Genomic DNA, 12139 nt, shown 5'->3' on the forward strand with positions numbered 1-12139 from the left:
TGAGACAACCTCCAAAAGTGAATTTCCAGTGAGACTCCTCCACATGGAAGCCCCAAAGTCCTCATATGTTCTGTGGCAGCCCTGGATCCTGGGCTACCAGCAAAGACAGCCTCTTGTCTTCATAGAACACATTCTGTTTTGCAAAGCACTTTCAAACAATGTGTCTCACTTCATTGTCAAAACAATGAAGTTGGTCAGACAGGTGACAGTAGATCAACGATTCTAAGACAACACACGAGAATAAAAATAAGTGGAGTAAAATCTTCAAATGCCACTTTCTTTGATAAATTCTGCTAAGTCATCCAGCATGCTGGAAACCAGCACAAGCAATATTAAGATACTTGAGTTAGAAGCTAGATGAATTGGAACAAGATGCTGAGCTCAGCAGATAAGCCACCAGACCTTCCCTTTGTGTACATGGATGATCTGAGTTCAGTCACGAGTTTATCAAGAGTACACATTAGCTATTTCTGTGAACCCAGTATTCAGTAAATGTTTTTGACTTCCTGAAGTCAGTTCAAGGGCACTTATTGGGCATTCCTTTGCGCAAGTCATGCCCAGTGCTTGGGGCCAAGCACCTTCAAGAAGCTCCATGTCCCACAGAGCTGCACACAGGGTGATCAAGGCTAAGCTACTATTATCAAAGAGGGAGTGATGAAAGCTGCCTGAGGGCTTCAGGGAACTGACCCGTGAACTTGACCTTGAAGGAAAGGAGAAGGGTCAGGCCTAAACTAACTTTTAGGGGTTATAGCAGAGCTGCCACTAAAGCTTGAGTCTCGGCCGGCGCTGTGGCTTAACAGGCTAATCCTCCGCCTTGCGGCGCCAGCACCCCAGGTTCTAGTCCCGGTCGGGGCGCCGGATTCTATCCCGGTTGCCCTTCTTCCAGGCCAGCTCTCTGCTATGGCCCGGGAAGGCAGTAGAGGATGGCCCAAGTCCTTGGGCCCTGCACCCGCATGGGAGACCAGGAGAAGCACCTGGCTCCTGGCTTCGGATCAGCACAATGTGCCGGCCGCAGCAGCCATTGGAGGGTGAACCAACAGCAAAAAGGAATACCTTTCTCTCTGTCTCTCTCTCTCTCACTATCCACTCTGCCTGTCAAAAAACAAACAAACAAACAAAAAAAAAAAAACAAAAAACTTGAGTCTCCCAACTGGCCAGATGTGCCCCCACTCCGTCTGTGCCTTCCTCTGTGTTTCTCTTTCTTAACGCTTGCTGTACTCTGCTGTAACATGTACCTTTCCATCTGCACTATCTAATACGGTAGCCACTATTTGGGTGTGGCTATTAAGAATTTGTAATGTGTACAGTCCAAGATGAGATACAAGTGTAAAATACACAGCAGGTTCTGAAGATTTAGTATATAAAATGAGTGCCATATAGGTCATTAATATTCCATATTGTATTAAATAAAATACATCATTAAAATTATCATCTATTCTTTTTACTTTTTATGTGCATACTAGATTTAATATTGTGTATTGCTGCACTATATTTTATTGAAATAATGCTGCTTTATATTATTTAACATCAAATTTGCTCTTTTTTTAAAAAAGACATTCAGCATCATGATCAGCCTATAACATTTATCAATTACCAACACGGATGCAAAAAAAAAAAAGAGAGAAAAAAAATGACATTAAATCCTTTGTTGGCATGCTTTACACTTCCCACAGAATAGAAACTAAAATAACCTGTCATACAACTAGTCACAAGTGCAGTCCTCTAGTTTTTTTGCCCATGCACACGAGCATTGTCTAACGCATGTGTTCTCCGTTGCAGCTAGGCCCTGCCACCACTATGCTTGCCACCACTCACAAATCTGTTGTTATCCGTAGCTTCCATGCCACTCTCCTGGCTCTCCTCTCCTGCTAAGCTTTGTTTCCTGGCAGCTATTAAAACCTTCTGCCCGTGCCATAGCTACTGCTGCTGCTAGACCCACCATAGCCATCTTGATTTCGTGGTTTGGCAAGATGTTGGCTGCCACCGCCATAGGGGCCAGAGCTTCTGCCTCCAAAGTTTCTTCCCTAAGTGGGTCCAGAATTTGCAGACTGATTGTTGTAACTGCCAACATCATTGCAGCTTCCACCGCCTCCAAAATTTCTTCCTCTACCACTGCCTAAGCCTCCTCCACTGTTGTTACAGCTGTCATAACTGGCACTCCCTCCATAGCCACTACCCTGGTTTCTAAGTCTATCTCCCACTTCCATAGCCTCTGCTTCCTCCAGAGTAACCAGGGTTGCCTCCTCCATAACCACCATCATTACCAAATCCATTGTAACCATCTCCAGTGGCACCATCGCCATCACCACCCCTGCTGACACCAAAGCCACCATGCCTATTGAAATTTCTTCTGTGACCAAAGTTGTCATTGCCACCAAAACCACCTCCATGACCACCACCAAGATTTCCAGGACCTCTTCAATCTCTTGTGGTTCATCCAAAGCACTAGGCATCTCCTGCTTCCACAGAGCCTTCCTTATCTCACAGTTGGTATTTCTGAATGACAGTCTCATCCAGAGACGTGGTCATCAAAGGTCACAGGGGAAAAGCCCCTCTTCTTGCCACTGCCTTGGTCAGTCATTATCTTATTCACTGCAGTTTTCCCATCCTGTTCAAATTCATCTCCAAGAGTGTTCTTCAGTGTCTTCTTTAACACCACCAACAAAGGTGTTTTTCACAGCTGGATGGGCCCTGAGAATCTTCCCTAGGGACAGCCCTCTTTGGTCCCACAACTCACCCGTCCACTTTGTGTGGCCCTGCTTTCATGGCCGCATCCACCTCCTCCATGGGGGCGTGGGTGACAAACTCAAAGCCCCTGGAGCACTTGTTGTTCGGGTCTCTCATGGCCACACAGTCCGTGAGCGTTCCCCACTGCTCAGAACGGCTCCTCAGACTCTCAGCGACTGTTTCCAAGCTCAAAGAGCTTCTGCAGCTGTTCAGGCTCTTTAGGGGGCTCTGACTTAGGCGAGGCAGTAGTGAGAAGAGAGAATTCAATGCTTCCTTAGTGGTGTCCATGGGCAGAAAGCGGTGAACCAGTGAACACGTCCCCAGATTTATTCTTCATATAGAAGCAATTAAAGCATTCTCCAAAATGTGATCTTATCTACATTACAGAAAAACAAAGGCTATGTTTGAAAAAAAAAATCTTACTGGCTATTTCAATGATGAATAACAACAGTAAGCCAATGTTTGCTGAGCCACCTGTACCAAACACCGTGTACATTGTCATGTTTAAAATTTACCCTGGGGTGTGAGTCCTGTAGTTGTCCTAAGTATACAAAGAAACTGAGCTACAGGTCCAAATGATATTACTACTTTTATGGTGTGGCAGAGCTGCGGTTCAAGTCCCTGCCTCTTGGCTTCAGTGCCCGCGTCCTTAACGCCTCTGGTTCTGCTCTCATAGGGCCACACCCTGCAGAATCAAGTGCTTCACATGGCTCTGAAAACATGGCCAGTGACTGAGATTCTTACTTCAGAGAAGCATTTGCCTTGTGTGACATCATTCTGGCTGCCCAAGCAGTCATTCTGGCTCATAGATGGAAAAAAAATCAACGTCCACTATTAATATAGCATCGAAGCCAGGGCTGACAGCAATGGTGTCCAAAAGGTCCGTGCAGGAGCCAGGCATCTCCTCACATGGCTTGGAGGGGAGCGCATATCTCAGAAAGAGAGGATTATAAACCTCTCAGTTCTGTGAACCCCACAGTCACCACCCATTATGTAAGAAAGAGCAGAGAAAGCGGAGAGGAGGGAAGGACTACTCCAACTGGGTTGTTGGAAAAACTTAAATAATGTGTGTGAAGGCCCTGAGCACAGCACCTGGGATAAATTAAGTCGTTCATAAATAAAATCTAAAGTTTAGGATCCACTACTAACTTTACTAACTATGGCACAACTCAAATGCACCCATTTCCAATTGCAAACAGATCATTGAGAAACAAATTAAGAGTTTAGCCAAATGCCCACAGAATCAGTTAAGGAGTCACACTCTCTGACTTGCTAAGATTTTCCATGCCTTTCCTCAAACATATTATTGCTATGAGAAGTGCCATCATCTTTATAGTTCCCCACATTAAAGAACACTTTTGTTTTTCCCTCCCAATTCCCATTAACTGTTTTTTTTTTTAAACAAATCTGAGACATGCATAAATTTCACTTGCCGCTTGTGGTCCATTGGGAACAGATAAGAACTTTAAAAATAACTAGAAAATTAAAATATCTTTATAATAGCCATTTCCCTTAATTGTCTTGGAAGTGTCTTCTTAGAGTTGCTTTTCTTGATGTTACGTTTCTTGCATTTTTTAGAAAGATTTATTTATTTATTTAAAAGACAGAGTGATAGAAAGGGCAAGACAGGGAAAGAGATCTATCTGCTGGTTCACTCCTTAAATGGCTGCAACAGCTGGGACTGGGTCAGGGTGAAGCCAGGACCCTGAAACTCCATCTGAGTCTTCCATAGTGTGTCAGGAACTCAAATACTTGAAATATCTTGCCCTGCTGTCCCACGTGTGTTGTCAGGGAGCTGGATCAGTAGCAGGGCAGCCAGGACTCAAACTGGGGCTTGAAGGGATGCCAGCATTGTAGGCAGAGACTTAACCTGCTACACCACAATGCTCTGTTTCTTGCTTTTGAATTCCATTTTTCTTGTTCTCTCTTTCTCTCCCCCCTTCCCCTCTCTTGCTCCCTCTCTCCCTTCCTCCCCTATTCTAGGAAATATGTAAGTGATCTTGCAAATATACACATGGGATAGTGAAACAAATTAATTCTAAGGAAACAAATTAATTCCAAATTATTTCAAAGAGTGAATACAAGAAGAAAAGAAAGATGCAACAGAGATTGTGATGAGGGTAAAAAATTCCAATTATGATGTGTCTTTATGAGCTTCCTGGCAGACACTGCAAAGAGGGCATGTGTGCACTTGAGAGACTCAGAGTTCATAATATACAATACAACTGCTTAGAAGTAGAACAACCCAAGAGAAATTTTCTCAAGGAAACATTGAGTAATTTGAAAAACCATGTTCTCAACTGTAGACTTGAAGCCCAAGGGCAAAGAGTTTATTGAAGATTTTTAAAAATTGCATTTGAGTATTCTAATGTTACTTATGTTAATCAAGTCCCTTATAGTATGAATATTTCTCGGAGTTCAGTCACAACTCCATGCCCAGGTTTCTATAGCAGGTGCTGGCTGGTCTTATCTAGAGCAATTCCCTACCTTCCCCAATCCAGAAGGACTATATTGAATAGCCTTGTCATGCTGATTTTCTTAAGGAATTATTTTCAGTCTATTGCGTTTTTTAATTTTTTTAATTTTTTTATTTTATTTATTTATTTATTTATTTATTTATTTATTTATTTTTTTAAATTTTTGACAGGCAGAGTGGACAGTGAGAGAGAGACAGAGAGAAAGGTCTTCCTTTTGCCATTGGTTCACCCTCCAATGGCCGCCGCGGTAGCGCGCTGCGACCGGCGCACCGCACTGATCCGATGGCAGGAGCCAGGTGCTTCTCCTGGTCTCCCATGGGGTGCAGGGCCCAAGCACTTGGGCCATCCTCCACTGCACTCCCTGGCCACAGCAGAGAGCTGGCCTGGAAGAGGGGCAACCGGGACAGGATCGGTGCCCCGACCGGGACTAGAACCTGGTGTGCCGGCACCGCAAGGCGGAGGATTAGCCTAGTGAGCCGCGGCGCCGGCCTATTGCTGCTTTTCTCAAGGATCTTCAGTAGCTCCTTATTGGCCGCTGAAAATTCAAATTTGAGTTTCTCTATGGTAATGATACCTCTTAGTGCATCCTTCCAGTGTTATGCTGAAGAAGGAAAGTTTACTTAAGAGTTGCAAAAATTTTGGAGAGGGAGAAGAAGTGAAATTCTAGGAGGGGCCATGGAATTAGTGATTAGGAGACCATGGAGTCATCTTCAAGAGAGTAGTCTGTGTAAAGTGGCTAGGGGAGAGCTAGGCTTAAATTTAGGGTCATATAGTTTGGTGCATAGATGTTCTTTTCTTGTTTAATATGGGCTTTAGGTTTGTCATCCTTTTTTGGATTCCTGTTGTGGTTACACCACTTACTGCTTTGAACAAGGTACCTAAGCTTGTTCTACCTGAGTTTTCTTATTTTTAGCACTCTGTAAGGGCTAGCTGCCTGGGGTGAGGCAGGTCCTCTTTGTGTGGAGTACAACACTTCTTTTCTCAAAAGAACCTGCATTTCTTTTACTTGCTACATATTCTCTCCCATCACTTACTAAAACAAAACAAAACAAAACAAAAAAAACAACAAAACTCTGAAAAGAACATTAGAACATTTAAAACATAAAGCTAGAAAAGCAATTGCTTAGTTTTGTCAGATTAAAAACCATAGGAAATATAGGTTGAGAGACTTAAAATGTAATGGACTAGAAATTCTAGAAGATACATCAACAGTTGCCCAATAGTAAACTCTCAAAGACACAGGAGCACGTGGACTCTGCTAAGGTGCCGTTTGTCCAGTGATATTCAGCAGTCAGTACCTCTTTCCAAAGGAGTCTCCTGCTTGTTTTGAGGTGCAGTAAAAAGGTCAGATGCTTTGCTTTTGCTTCAGGGCCCTCTTGTACTGTCATCAGCTATGAAAATAACACCAAAGATTCTCAAAATTTATCGTCTGAAACTCCACCTGCATTCAGCCATGGCCCATGTTTCCATGAGCTCATTTTTCATCAAATCAAATATTTATGAAATTCAATTTTAGAAGCAGTGGATCCAGAGTCATGCCTTGCCTGCATCAAAGTCCTCACAGTCAAAGCACCTGGCCTCACTCTTCTTTCTGAAACCACTGAAAACAACTAAAACGGGTTTTGAAAATTAGGAAAGAAAATACACATAAGACTTAAGACAATCCAACTTCTGACAGGTGCAGTCAGGCTGAGCTCAGTTGAGGGAGGAGGCTGGAAGCAGAGGGGTGACTGCAAAGCTCAGGTGCTGCAGGGACTGAGCGGGTTGCTTATTCTAATGAGCAGAACCACTGGGCTTGTAGAGCTGTGAGGTCTGAGTCGGAAGGAGGCAAGCTTTGGGCATCCCTGACCCTTCTGAGAGGGCATAGCTGAATGGACAGAGAGCCATATCATTTTTGCTAAAAGGCAGCTGCATGGAAGTGCGGGCCATTGGCCTTGGAGCTGAAGGGAAATGAATGCTGAATCCCTCCTTGTTGGTCAGCATGGCTGGCAAAACCTACCCCCTGCTAAGGATGGAGACACAACCGCTGGACAGAGAGAAATCCAAGCTGATGGCTGACCCAGCTCATTCCCCGGCCTCTTTACCATATCATCCTTTAAGAACATCCCTATAAATAACAGTCCACATAAAACTATGAGTAATCTCCTAACAGATGACTAATCAAGCAAAAGGGATTTGCATGGAACATAAGGCAAATATATCACAAGAAAAATAACTGAGAGGGAAATAAAAAGCAGATTAATACTCCATGAGATTATCCCTACTATAGATAAAAATTGTAGAGAAATCCCTTTTCACATAAGTGAGTATAAAAATGGCTTTTCTGAAGCAATAATTGAAAGAAGAACTATGCTGACTCAAGTAACAGATAACTAAACAGCTGAGTGTTTTTTTTTTTTTTAAATGAAAAAAGAAATTGTCTAGCCTGACCATGGGAACAAATGAGGTAATTGCAGGAGTGAAAATTAACATTAGAAGAAGTAGAAACAGAGACACTGAAACAAGCAAGGATAAAGAATATAGACTTGGAAAAAACATAAAGGAACATAAATAGAAAAGAACCAAATGTTTACAATGATAAGTGAGAGATGGGTGGATATGGAAAATAGGAAAAGGAATTTCAGCTTTCACATGAATGATGTCCCTACTAGAGGAAACAGAGAAAATATTCAGATAGAATAGAATAAATTTTTTCTCAAGTAAAAATATCTAAATCCCAGTTTTGAGGTGGGCCCAGTTTTTTCTGGAAAGAAATAAAGTCAGCAAAGTCAACTGTGTGATATGGTTGAGTAAAAATCACTAACCTGCAAAGACAGAATAAGAATATGAGTTTCAAAAAATTAAGCAGTAATAACAGGAAAAAATTTAAGTTCAGTCTCAAACTTTTTGATCGCAATATTAACTAATATTAATAACTAATTAAGCAATATTAATATTTCTAATAGTAACTATTAGAAAATGGCAAAAAGTGTTGTCAAGTCCTCAGAAAATGTCTAGCCCAAGAATTTTCTGCATAGTCTAGTTGTTTGATATTCCTAAGCATGTAAGAGCTACAGAAAATAAAGAATTAGTGTGTCCTTTCTTCAAATAACAAGAAAATATTTGAAGATGCCCATCAAGAGAGCTGAAGAGGGGCTAAGGGTGGTGATGAGGCTAGGCATTGAATTTGTCAAATAAAGGAATAGGGATAGGCAACTGGAGGAACTGTGTTCATAGAACAGAATTTAACATAGAAATAATAATAACAAAGCAAGTAAAAATGCAAGATAGAGCAAAGGAGAAAAGACAGTATGTGTATGAATTCTTAATCATTTGTAGCATGATTTCCAAACCTGCTGTTTAAATGATAAACCAAGTATTAGAAGTGCTAATGTATTACTTAAAAGTATAAAGATAACAACTAGAAGCATTCATGATGATTATAAGAAGCCAAAATTGGCAGTGTAGGATAGACAAGCTGAAAGAACTAAGTGTAGTAATTTTCTAATCTTCTATTGTCATAAGACACTATATTACAATTTTTAAAAGTGTGATAAATCATGTTTGGGCTAGAAACATACAATTTTGTTATTAGTAATATTACAGACAGCATCACATGCATAAATAAGCCAAAAGTATGAATTACTTTTTTATAATTTTTAAATTTTTAATTAGTTTTTAACAGATTCAATGCAATTTGAGGATACAGTTCTCTCCTTGATATATAATGCTATCCCCTTCTTCCCTCCATTTTCCATCATCTTTCCTTCTCCTTTTTTTTTTTTTTAGTTTTTGAGGTAACATGTTTTAAAATTCCATTACAGTAAAAAGGCTTAATACTTCACTAAATAAGTAGTTTAACAAGTATAAACCAAAAAGACCCTAGTTTATTGGGAATATAGACAATGGCCATAAACAATAATTGAGTGGAAGAATGACAACTTTACCCATATACAATAAATTTTAAAATATTAACAGATTATTAAAACTGTAGTAGTATGTTAGTATAACATTCTTAACCATTGGTTTCACAAAGTTATAAAACAAAGTTTTACAAAACCATATTTGCAGCAATACTGATACACACAAACATTTATTTCTTTTCTCTATTTTTTGTTTTTTTAATTTTAGCTCCCACATATAAGGGAGAACATGCAATACTTGTCTTTTTGAATCTAGCTTATTTCACTCAACATGATGTCCTCCAGTTGCATCCATTTTGCTGCAAATGGTAGAATTTGTTCTTTTTTATAAGTGAATAATATTCCACTGTGTATATACACCACAGTTTCTTTATTCATTCATCTGATGACGGACACCTTGATTGATTCCAAGTTTTGGCTATTGTGAACAGTGGAAGTTTTTTTTTTTTCCTTTAAGATTTTGAATATATCATCCCACTTTCTTCTGGCATGAAGGGTTTCAAGAAGTCTGATGTTAATCTAATTCATTTTTCTTTATATTTAATGACATGTTTCTCTTATGGTCTTTAGAATTCTCTCCTTGTCTTTAACTTTGACAGTTTTGTGATGATATGCCTTGGAGAAGACCTTTCTTGGTTGAGTCTGCTTGGGGTTCTTTGAGCTTCTCGTATCTGCATGTCCATGTCTCTTTCAAGACCTGGGAAATTTTCAACTGTTATTTCATCTATCAGCTTTTCAATGCCTTTTTCCTTTTCTTCTCCTTCAGGAATACTTGGGATAAGGATGAGCTGCCAAGATAGTGGTGAGAGCTTGGCGGGGGGTGGGGGGGTGGGGGGGTGGGTAGAACTTGGAGTAACACAGAGTAACACAGAGAGAGAAGGAGAGGCAGAGAGAGAGAGAGAGAGAGAGAGAGGTCTGCCATCCTCCGGTTCACTCCCCAATTGGCTGAAACAGCCGGAGCTGTGCTAATCTGAAGCCAAGAGCCAGGAGCCTCCTCCATGTCTCCCATACCGGTGCAGAGGTCCAAGGACTCGGGCCACCCTCCACTGCTTTCCCAGGCAATAGTAGAGAGCTGGATTGGAAGTGGAGCAGCAGAGACTCAAACAGGTGCCCATATGGGATATGGATGCCAGCATTGCAGGCAGCAGCCTCACCCACTATGCCACAGTGCCAGCCTCATAAATAAATCTGTTTTTTTAAAAAAAGAAGCATGAGTTCCACTTTTAATGAGATTAATGCACTTATCAAAGTGACTCAGCCTTGGGGGCAGCAGATGGCTCAAGTAGTTGGGTCCTACCACCCATGGGGGACACTCGGAGTCCTGCGCTCCTGGCCTCAGCCCAGCTGTTGTGGGCATTTGGGGAGTCAACTAGCAGGTGGGAGATCTCTGTCTCTGTCAGCTGTTTCTGTCTGCCTCTCTCTTTCAAATGAAAAAAAAAATGTCTTGAGGCAGCCTTTTTGTCCTTCCACTATGTGAGGACACAAAGAAGGTTGCATCCGTGAGGAATGAGCCCTCATAATAAACCAAATCAAATGGTGCCTTGATGTTGACTTTCCAGGCTCCAGGCCTGTGAGCAATATAAGTTTCTGTTGATGATAAGTCACCATTCCAAGGCATTTTGCTATGGAGGCCGGAACATGCTAAGAAGTTAGCTCAGGGTGAGTTAAAGACAAAGATACTAGAGACAGAGCATTTTGTAATGAAAAAAGATACAATCCATACTGAAGGTCTAATTTTCGTGAATTTTTAAAATTTTATTTCATTTTGTTTATTTGAAAGGCCAAGTTCAAGAGAGGAAGAGAGGTGGGGGAGGAGGGTTGATTTTCTATCCACTAATTCACTCCCAAAAATGGCTTACAAGAGGCCAAGACTGGGCCAGACCAAATCCAAGGGTCTGGAACTCCATTGAGGTCTCCCAAATGACAGAGGCCCAAGCACTTGGGCCATCTTCTGCAGCCTTTCCAAGCTCATTATCAGGACACTGGACCAGAAATGGAGCAGCCTGGACTTGAACCGGTGCTCTTATGGGATGCTGGCATCACAGGTGGTGGCTTACTCCACTGAGCCACAACTCTAGCCCCTGAATCTTTATATATACACTATCAAGGCATCAAAACTCATAAATCAGAAACTACTAGGGATATAAAAAGAACAAACTAAAGAGAAACTTACTGGTACAAGAGACTTTAATTCATATGTAAGGAAAAATCCTTTAAGAGTAAATTGGTCCTAAATAGCATAATTTTTAAGCTAGATCTCTCTACCCAATAGTCACATATACACATACGTGTTTTTCTAGTTATATATGCATTGCCCAAGATGAGGAATATGTCTTCTTTTCAAACCGTGCAACATTTTAAAAAGCTGCAACAGGGGCTGGCATAGTGGATAAAGCTGCTAGCCATGATACAGGCATCCTATAAAGACATTTGTTCAAGTCCTGGCTGCTCCATCCAATCCGGCTCCCTGCTAACAGCCTGGCCCAGCACTGGTCATTGTGGCCATCTAGGGAGTGAGCTAGCAGATGGAAGATTTTTCTCTCTCTCTTTTCCTCTGTGTGTGTGTGTGTTCTTTTTCCCCCTCTGTAACTCTTTCAAATAAATTAGTTAATTTTTTAAAACTGCAACAAAGGAATTCTCAATAGATTTTAAAGCTGGACTTTAATGAAAAAAAAAAAAAAGTCCGTAAATACATTACAAAAGTAGACACGCAAAACTCCACTATCCAGATATTTAAAAGCCACATACAAAGATCAGAATGTCCTATGGCAAAAGTACAGAAAAGAACATTTTTTTATTTCATGGCAGAGAATTGCCACACCACTTGATGGGCTCATTGCTTCATTAAAAAAAAAAAAAAGATTTATTTGAAAGGCAGAGTTAGGGTGTGGGGGGAGAGGAGAAGAGACAGAGAGAGAGAGAGAGAGAGAGAGAGAGAGAGATCTTTCACCTACTGGCTACTCCCCAAATGGCTGCAAAGGCTAGGGCTGGGTGAGGACAAAGTCAGAAACCAGGGGCTTCTTCCAGGTCTCC

At 41.3% G+C, this 12139-nt stretch overlaps 1 pseudogene; it reads right to left on the bottom strand.

Annotated features, from left to right (window-relative positions):
- Positions 1 to 1892: 1892 nt before the first annotated feature.
- LOC133762101 (heterogeneous nuclear ribonucleoprotein A1-like) overlaps positions 1893 to 12139 on the bottom strand; it is a 66931-nt pseudogene continuing 56684 nt past the window's right edge.

Source organism: Lepus europaeus, chromosome 6 (assembly GCF_033115175.1).
Source record: "Lepus europaeus isolate LE1 chromosome 6, mLepTim1.pri, whole genome shotgun sequence".
Lineage (NCBI taxonomy): Eukaryota > Metazoa > Chordata > Mammalia > Lagomorpha > Leporidae > Lepus > Lepus europaeus.